Raw genomic sequence first — 10,298 nt, 5'->3', positions numbered from 1 at the left:
AAGGGAAAGGAGTTGGAGACACCAGTTGTAAATGGTCATCTCTAGCTCTTTAGTTCTAAAAAAGAGGAAATAAATTGGACAATATCTCATGAGGATGTATGAATCATTGAGGGTGTTTTGAGAGAAATGATTTTATTTGTGTCAACAGGGAAGGAGTCATTAGTGTGGGAGAGAGTGAAAATCAGTGAAAAAATGGATATACTGGGGGAAGAATATAATAGGCTAGATGAGGGATGGAATGGGATTATTTGCACACATAAAGAGATTTGTTTTAGCAAATATAGCAAGCAAGTATCTTCTGATACTGGGGCCAAAAAGGAAATAAGGGCTCTGATTTATGTGAGATAAGGAGAATAAGATAGCTCTTGATAAATGTCCAGTTTTTTCAATGAAGTAAGAGGCCTAGTTCTTAAGTGAGAAGGTGTGGATAGGGTTAGGGGTAGGGTTAGCCATTAGGGAGGGTTGGAGATGAATGAAAAGATTTGGAAAAGCTACTGTGGTGAGTGGCATGGGGAGTCAGCTTGGTAGATGTCAAAAGATTGCCTTGCCACAATGAGGGTCCAGCTAAGATTAGGTAGCTGAAATTTGTAATGGACCCAGGTGGCCTGATTTCATGATTTTCTCTCTCTCATCCAGGAGCACATGAGTTGGAGTGAAGGCTGCTGTCTTACTTAGAAGTCGTGTGAGGCTGAGCTATACATAAATCATTAGCCCAAGTCCCTTTCCTGATCTCTATGGCTCAATCTCTGTCTGATTCTTGGAGACTCATTGACCAAGTTCATGTAGTGACTATGACCTCAGTTTAGGGAGCTGGGAGGTAGAGACTTGAAGGTGTCCCATGGTATAAGACCCTTCAGGAGCCTAAAAGGGAGCATCTGTGATCTTCAATGTTGGGTCTGGTCAGGTTCCATCAGAGTTAGAACCTAATGCAAGAAAGAGACAGAACTATGACTGAAGCCAGAACATGTGTTTGATAATTCAGAGAGAGGCCAGAATGCAGGGATTGAAGTAGAGGTTAGGGTCTGCTGTCAGCCCTCTGCCCAGTCAAGCAATCAATAAACACTGATTAAGCACCTTGGATTTTAAGCACTGTGCTAAGCTCTAAGGGTACAAAGAAAGGTAAAAGAAAGTCTCTGCTATCAGGGAGCTCCCAACATAGTAAACAAACATGGAGATAGAGAAGAAGAACAGAAAATGAACCTTACTCTTAATTGATCTACTTGAAAAGAGATTGTTCTTGAATGGAAATACATTTAGTTCAACAGAGAAATGACAAGGAGTGAGGATAATAACAATCCGAGAAGGAGAACACAATTGGGGGGAAATAATCTAAATCAAAATCATGATTAAAATAATAGCTAGCATGTATAGTCATATGAAAAAAAATATTCTAAATCAATATTGATCAGAGAAACGCACATTAAAACACCTTGGAAGTACTACCTCACACCAATCAGAGTGGCTAATATCACCAAAAAGGAAAATGTTGGATATTGGAGGGGATGTGGGAAAACTGGGACATCAATGCACTGTTGGTGGAGTTGTGAACTGATTCAACCATTCTGGAGAGCAATTTGGAACTATGTTCAAAAGGCTATAAAACTGTGCATACCCTTTCGTCCAGCAATGCCACTTCTAGGTAGGCATCCAAAAAAAGGGACAAGCACCTATTTGTATAAAAGTATTTATAGCAGCTCTTTTTGTGGGGGCAAAAAATTAGAAATTGAAGTGATGCACATCAATTGGGGAATGGCTAAACAAGCAGGGATATATGATTTTACTGGAATACTATTGTGCTGTAAGATATGACGAGCAGGATGATTTTAGAAAATCCTGGAAAGACTTACATGAATTGATGCATAATGAAGTGAACAGAACCAGAACATGGTACATCATAAGAGTAATATTGTTTCATGAGGAACTATGAATGACTTAGCTTTTCTCAACAATGCAATGATCTAAGACAATCCCAAATGATGAAAATTCATTGTTTTTAGCTCCCTAACCAGTAAATACAATGAACTGATGGTTATTATATAAAAGATTTATTTTTCTCCTGGCTCATGACAAGTAGTGTGTCCCATGATATAAGACTATGATAATGTACAATGATGAATGTACTTGGAAGTTAATTGCACAGAATGTACCTTTTTTTAAACAATGTTTGTATTTAAAATCAATGTTGTAAGGATAGTATTTCTTCAGACATAACTTTCTTTTTTCTGCCAATGAAAAACCAGGTACGTTTTCATTGAAACTCTACTGAATGACTAATCTGTGTTGCCAAATAGTTCATTTGAGAAGCTGACAGGGAGGCGAATAATAACATAAGTAGAGGATAGGTTCAAATCTGAGAACAATCTTAGCATTGCAATGAGGGGTTCTTTAAGGTCTGTTTTTGTAGAACATTTGTAGGGGTCCATGATGGCTTCAATGTGGCCTCTACTGTACATGCAGAGCAATCATGGTTCCAAAGAGCCTGTTATCTCTGCTGCAAGAATGCAAACCCCTGTAACATCTTGATCTGGTGATTACAGCTTTGAGGAGATGTGATTACAAGGTAACCCAGGAATGAGAGGGCTATTGTGGTGCAGTTCCAAAGAGCCAATGAGGGTCTGTGCATGCTTGTGACCATTTGCACATGAATGTACAACGTTTCTGGAAGTTTGGAAATAATTTGATGTTGAGAAATGGAAAAAACATGTTACAATAGTCAGAAGCAGTTAGAGTGTGATGTTCTTATTGTAAGAACCCCAAAAGCATTATATGCCTGACCATAATGATTTGGAGTCACTGCAAAAAGAATTCTATTATCATTGAAATTTGTACAAGCTTGTTGTCCCAGAGCATAAATATCTTAGCAACAAAAGTGGATGATTACTTAATACTTAAGGTGACATTAACAAATTTTTAGTTAATCCTTTGGACAACTATATAGAACCTCCAATGGGGTTTGTGAAAGCATAAATGGGAAAGAACTTCCAGAAGACTAATTATGAAGCATGCTGTCCACTTCTTTTCTGTGTGTGTGATGTGTTCATTTTATTTAATAATATCCATACCATGTTATTACCATGGAATGTCAATTCATTTTAAACATCAGAATTCCACAAGTGTAACAAAGCATTACTTAAATATGTCAACATTTGCATAAGGAGAATGCGCCCATAATATGATAAACCATCAGATCTAAAGGACAGTAATGTATTTTTCAATTGGACATGACTCAGAGAGAAAACACAATACTGCACACATTTCAAGTCTCTTTACTGCTGAACAAGCAGTTCAAATACACATAAAACAGAAGGCATTTAAAAAACAATTTCAATATGGTAGCAGCAAAAATACAACTAAGCCATACCACTTGTTATTCTTATCTTTTACTAACTTCATAATAAATACTACTGTGTTAAGTAGCCTGGTTAACAACTATTCAAGGCTCATCTTAAATATAAAGAAGAAAATTCTTGCTACAATATTTTATTTCATGTTTTTCTTACAGATGTTCTTTTGGTCCTAGTCAAAGCCAGGCAGCCCTAGACACTGAAGTTTCCATCATTCTACAAGATGAGGAAGTGTTTCCTGAATTGTGTTAAAGCAGCTTCCCATATTATATCCCCACATATTTCCTGTCTTAAAGCAATAGGAGCTATGTCTTGGCCCTCTAATTTTTCAGTCATTAATTTTTGAGATTTGAGGAATATGAATATAATTTATCCCAAGTAAGCTTCAGTGACCAGTTCCTTTTGTGCTAACTTAGCTCTCCTAATTCACTCTCTGATACTAATCAGGATACCTTGAATCACCTGGGAAACTCAAACTTCCATGAAAAAAAAATCCCATCTTTAAAATATCATGATTGCTTGTCTCTGACATGTGCTGCTTTTTAGAACCACATATCCCTAAATGATTTATTTTTAAACATAAACAGATGACCTCAATGTGAGGTATCTAACTCTAAAACATCAGCATGAAGACAGCATCTTTCCTCCTAAGGTTTGGGTTTTACCCAGTATTCCCAATACATGGAGTACAATATACCAACAGTCATTGCTCCTACTACGAAACCTTGGGCTCCCACACTCGTGTGAATCAGGTGGACAGACATTTTAGTGTCCCCTCTACTCCTCAGTTTGTATAAATGCAACAATAGCTGCAAAGCCTGCCATTCCAATTGGGACAAATGGTGCCTCTTTAGCTTTTTGAGCAAGTTTTGATCCCAAAGTCTCATCATAAATGGAGAGGGAAGCATCATTGTCTGCTGACATTGTAGCTGGTTGAAGAGCCTTCAGAACAAGATGAAGCAAAACCACCTTCCACAAGCAGCCAGTCACTTCAGCTTCACCTCCAACCTTCCCCATCTACGTCACCTGTCCACTTCTTTACAAAAGGATGATAGACTCAAATTCATGTATGAGATACATATTTTCAGACATGGGAAAGACCATATGTTTTAAAAATTGCATTTATTATGAGAATTTTTTTTAGTACAAACATTTTATTTTTTAATAAGTTTTATTTTCTCCTATTAGACATTAAAACTTTTCAAACATTTGTTTAGATTTCAAATTCCAAATTCTTTCCATCTTTCCCCTCTCCTCTCCCTGAAATGGTAAGCAATCTGATATAGGTTATACATGTGCAATCATTATTACAAGGATTTCATTTTTATTTTAGTGAGCCCAGGCACTTAAAGACAATTTAAAAAAAAAAAGAAATAAGTAATGGCTAGCCCAAAACAGTAATAGGCCAAGGGGCAGCGAGGTGGTACAGTTGATAGAGCGCCGGCCTTGGAATCAGGAGGACCTGAGTTCAAATTTGGCCTGAGACACTTGACATTTACCAGCTGTATGACCCTGGACAAGTCCAGTTGCCTCACAAATAAAATTTGTTAAAGGCCAGAATGAAATCTTTTATGCTTTAGATAAATACAAAAAACAGTACTGGTATTCTTCATATGATCTCAAATACTGCAAGAGAAAGGAATAAGATTGAAAGCTATTACTAGGGAAATTACATAATACTTCCAGACATGAAAGATTATGAAATAATTTAAATATTTAGTATATGTGCACCAAATGGCATATATCTAGGGAAAAAAATTTGAAAGTACAGATGATGAAAAGGAAAGATTGAAAGTGGAAACAGTCTGTCTAGTACTATGGACAGAGCATGCTAAGTCATGGGTTTGAGTTCTTGTCTCTGTCTCTGGGATTTCAGTCAGTTCACTCAGCCATTCTGAACTTGTGGCCTGAGTTGTGAAAGTGATAATGCTCTGCCTCTGTCACAGGTTTGTTGTGAGGATCCAATGTACTTGTGTGTGAAGCTCTTTGTAAATTAAATCATCCTTGGGATGTGAGCTAATGGCATTTTGATACAATTTGTTCTGCTAATTTGAAGACTTGAAGTTTGAAGACTTTTCTCTTTACCTGGGGAAAGAAAATATAAAGGAATTTATGTTCTGCCAATGGAGGGAAGGGGAAATAATTACACATTTTATTGCTTGTTTCTTTCAGAAGGAGACATGAGACTGGAAGTGAAGGAGACTATGGCAGAGCTAAGTCTTTCTGTGGAAGAAATTCAGGAGCAAAGATGCATGGATGATGGTCCCTGTGACATCACTTGGGGAGAATTCTGTGCTCTACATCAGAGAATCCATACTGGAGAGAAACCTTATGAATGTAATCAGTGTGGAAAGGCTTTCACGAACAGGACAAGTCTGGCTCAACATCAGAGAATCCACACTGGAGAGAAATTGTATGACTATAATATGTGTGGAAAGGGTTTTACACCTAGGTCCTGTCTTAAAATACATCAGATAATCCACACTGGAGACAAATCTTATAAATGTGATCAAAGTGGAAAGGCTTTTACCCAGAGGTCTTATCTAAGTGTACATCAGAAAATCCACACTGGTGAGAAATCTTATGAATGTAATCAGCATGGAAAGACTTTCCGAGGCAGCTCCAGTCTTGCTCAACATCAAAGAATTCACACTGGAGAAAAACCTTATGAATGTAACCAGTGTGGAAAATCTTTCTTACTGAGGGCTCATCTTGCTAAACATCAGAGAATCCATACTGAAGAGAAACCTTATGAATGTAATCAATGTGGAAAGACTTTCAGAGGTGGCTCCAGTCTTGCTGAACATCAGAGAATCCACACGGGAGAAAAACCTTATGAATGTAATCAGTGTGGAAAATCATTCCCACTGAAGGCTAATCTTACTTTACATAAAAGAATCCACACTTGTGAGAAACCTTATGAATGTAATCAATGTGGAAAGGCTTTTAGAGACAATTCCACTCTTGCTAGACATCAGAGAAGCCATACTGGAGAGAAGTCTTATGAATGTAATCAATGTGGAAAGGCTTTTAGAGACAGTGCCACTCTTGCCAGACATCAGAGAATTCACACTGGAGAGAAACCTTATGAATGTAATCAATGTGGACAGGCTTTTACAGTCAGGGACCTAAGGAACCCTTGAGGACATTGCCATTTCCTTCAGCACAGAGTTTCTAGGACATCACTCCCTTTTATAGTGGAGGAGGTGTTACAGTGCCCCTCACTTCTGGGATTATGTTCCCACTGGGCTCAAGGGCCTCTATGCATACCTCCCAGAGGGTGACATGCCAACTTGCCCAACAATGCTGCTACATGATGGTTGGTGACATGATCATTACCCGGGACAGTCATTTTGACCAAAAATGGTCATCTTAAGTTTTACCAAAAATATGATCTGACCTTTTAACCAAAAATGGTAATAATACTGACTTTAAAATATGATATGCCCTCAGTGTTCATCATACTATACTTGTCACTGTCCCTTAGAAAAAAGTGACATCAATGAATGATTTGAACATTTAATGGCTTTTAAGGTTCTTTCTAGCTTAAATGTAATGAACATATTACCTACAAATAGTGGCCACAGCAAACATAGAGAGCTGAGACAGAAAGGCACAAACATTTAAAAGGAGAAACTGGAATAAAATGATTAGGTATGTTGGACACTAGAGAAAAGCAAGCATTTGCTATCAAAGTTGAAATAGTAAAACATTAAGAACATGATTAGTGGAGAAATGGTTGTGGGGAGGGAGCCATCCTTCTTCATCATCATCAACAACAAATGTTGACCAACTAACACCAGCAGTCATTCTAGATAGGCACGGTGGCCTTGGGAGTGGCCATGCCCTGCTTGACTATGGTGTACAAGGTCTGCTTCTAGCCCAGTCCTCACAGTTATTGTCTGGGAAAGCAAGTCTTGTGGAGAAGGGGCCAGACATCTACACACAGAAGGCCCAGGAGCCTTGGGAAGAATAACACTTCCCAGTCTGGTGCCCTCACTCATTCAGGGACAGATCCCCTGTGGAGATGCGCCTGGCAGGAGCTCCTGTAGGGCCTACAGCGTCACCTAAGGAGGACCCAGAAAAGCAAGTTCTTGCCCCCAAAGTCTTTGGTACTAACCCTCACCCTAATTCCAATGGTTCAACATCAGAAAGTGATGAAGATTTTATTGGAAGAGGTATCACCATCAGCTTTGCTATTTCACCCTAAGCACCATGGGTGGTCCATTCAACTTGCAGCTCAAATGTCTCATAGGTGTTGTCTTTCCCATTAAAGCATGAGCTTTGTGGGGTGCAGTCTTACTTGACTAATAGGATTTCCAGTGCTTGGTTACATAGTAAGCCAACTTAATCAATGCTTTGAAGATCCTATTCATTCCTGAAGTTACGATTTAAAGTGAAAGGATATCAAAGAACTGTGAAAACCAGTGGCCTTGATTACTATATATTCAGAGAGTCGAAAAGTTAGCATGGTAGAGCTGAGTCAGGAAGTCCCTAGTTAAAACCCACCTCTGAAGCTCATCTGGCCCTATTTAATAACCCTCAGTGCCTCCTGCAAACTCCCTAAGCCAGCTGATCTACTTTAGTGAAGGGATTTTCCATACCGAGAGTTCTCTATACCAGTGAAATTGCACATCCCTTTCTAAACAACAGTGGAGAAAAGTACATGGAAATTGGAGATTTCATTTTTTATTTCAACATCCAAGGATACCAATTGACCAGGCAGAAAGAGCTTTGAGAACCAAAGACATGTAACACATAAAAACATTAACAAATACCATGAAGAATATAAAACAGCAGCAAACCACGTACCTTTTTCTTCAAAGTTTGGTCGCTTAGATTATAGGGAAAATAAAACAAAAAAAACAAGGTTGAATGACTAAGACAGAGGTACAAATTGGGGGTGGTACGCTAATATGCCCTTAAATGAAGGCATCTATAGTTCTAAATATTCATTATGGAAACAAATAGGAGATTTGAAGTGTTTTATTTTTTGATAAAATTTAATCATTTTGTTCTGAATAGCAAAATTTACTCCATGTCTTCAATGGACAATTTGTAGGAATGAAGATCAGAAAGGCTCTTCAAAGATCACTGTGGTGTGATGATGATAGTGATGGTGATGATGATGATGATGATAAGTAGAAGAAGAAATGTATATATAGTGCTTCTCACGTCCTTGCTGGGCCATGCATTTTTATCTCATTGGATTGTCATAACCTTGAGAGGTAGGTGCTATTATCATCTCCATTTTACATATGAGGAAACTGAGGTAAACAGAGGTTAAGTGACTTGCCCAGGGTCACACAGGTGGTAAGTTATCTGAAGCTTTACTTTAAACTCAAGTGTCCCGGGCTCTGGGGGGAGCCAGTGCTCGATCCACTGCAGTGCCACCTAGCTGCTTCTATACCAACTCCCCCTTCCTATGTATCATAGTGGCATGATCATTGTTGTCCCCACTTAGCAGCATAATGAGGGAGGGAACATATGTTAGTGAAATTGTCTAGATTTGTAGTCATGAATACCTGGTCTCTTATGTTTAATACTAGGCTATGTGATGACTCTGATCAGGTCGGTGAATAACATATTTTGGCATCAGGAACTCCTTGTATTCGCCTACTACATCACTGATTAGCTGCAACTTGTGTTAGTGGAGAGGCCTTGGATCCTTCATGTGTCTGCCTGTCCAACATTAAAGTCATGCTGGCCAGTCCATCATCAGCACACTGAGTGCTGACATGGATTATCTAGGTCACTTGGGCCTAATGAGCTCTGATCGTTGGAAATGTTTTGAGAACAAGTTTAGCAACAAACATCCTAGAATAAGCCCAAGCTAGGTTGTATTTAAACTCTATAGTTCAATGGCTAATATGGCGATGTTTTGTGTGGGTACCTATCATATTGCTCGCCTTCTCCATGGATGGAGGAGAGGCAAGAAAGAGAGAGAGAATTTGGAACTCAATTTTTTTTAAACGAATGCTATTAATAAAAACTCTATCAATCAAAATAGTCAATATTTCTTTACTCTAGACTACTCCTGACACCCTGGAAATTCACTTCAGTCCCTTGATTTCTCTCACACTAGCAATCTCTGCTGCCCCTGCAGCCTCTTCCTCTAAGATTGGCCAGTGTCCTTCCAGAACCTCAATTTTAAGGAAAGTACTCAGGCCAGCCATGTCTAATTGCCCAAGTTCACTCAGGATTTAATCCCAAGTATTCCATTTTCTGGTTCTGGACATGGAGAACTTCCCTCAAGGAACTACATCTTTTATTTAGTATGGTGGTTGGGATTCATACATTAAATATCCACACAAATAGACACCCCCCTCCCCCACAGAAAACATCATTGCCACCTCAACATTGTTGGTTAGACAGTAGAGATCCAGATCTCATATATAGAGAGCAGAGGTCCATTAGAATGTGAAGTGTCTGACTGTAAAGGTCCATCCAAGATTATGTTATGTCCATTTCCAGAATTACTTTCAGAATATAATGCATTGCAAATATCCCTTTAGTTTAAGTCTGAACAGCAAGAAATTCCCTCAAGAAGCTATGTTGATTTATTTTGCAGATTGTGTATCAACCACTCATATTCATGAATATATTACCAACAAATACACACACAAACACATAAAAACGAGGGCCTACATTGTTGGGCCAAAAGGGACTAGACTTGATGATACATGAAGTAAGATACAGAGCCGAGGCTCTTTAGAATGTTAAGCATCTTGACTGTAGAAAGATAAAGATTCTGTTATGTCCAGTTGCTCCAGTTATCTCTCACAATGCAATCCTCGACATCCATTTATTTTGAAGCTGAACTTCAAGAATGCCTTCGTTGATTTATTGCATTCATGGTATGGTGACATGACAACATGCTTCTGACCCAGGCAAATTACCTTTGTATGGACCTTCAAAATCACCTTATCTGCAAATAAAAATAAGCATCCTTAA

The 10,298-nt window shown here is 38.6% G+C and overlaps 1 protein-coding gene across 1 annotated transcript in view; it reads right to left on the bottom strand.

Moving 5' to 3' along the window:
- The window catches only part of LOC114032691 (probable E3 ubiquitin-protein ligase TRIML1), a 62,624-nt gene that overhangs the window by 35,703 nt on the left and 16,623 nt on the right, over nucleotides 1-10,298 (bottom strand). The window lies entirely within an intron of this gene.

The sequence above is a fragment of the Vombatus ursinus genome, unplaced genomic scaffold, assembly GCF_900497805.2.
Source record: "Vombatus ursinus unplaced genomic scaffold, bare-nosed wombat genome assembly UNPS02005659.1, whole genome shotgun sequence".
Classification (NCBI taxonomy): Eukaryota; Metazoa; Chordata; class Mammalia; order Diprotodontia; family Vombatidae; genus Vombatus; species Vombatus ursinus.
The sequence above is the reverse complement of the archived record's forward strand: the minus strand, read 5'-3'. Positions and strand labels throughout refer to the sequence as shown.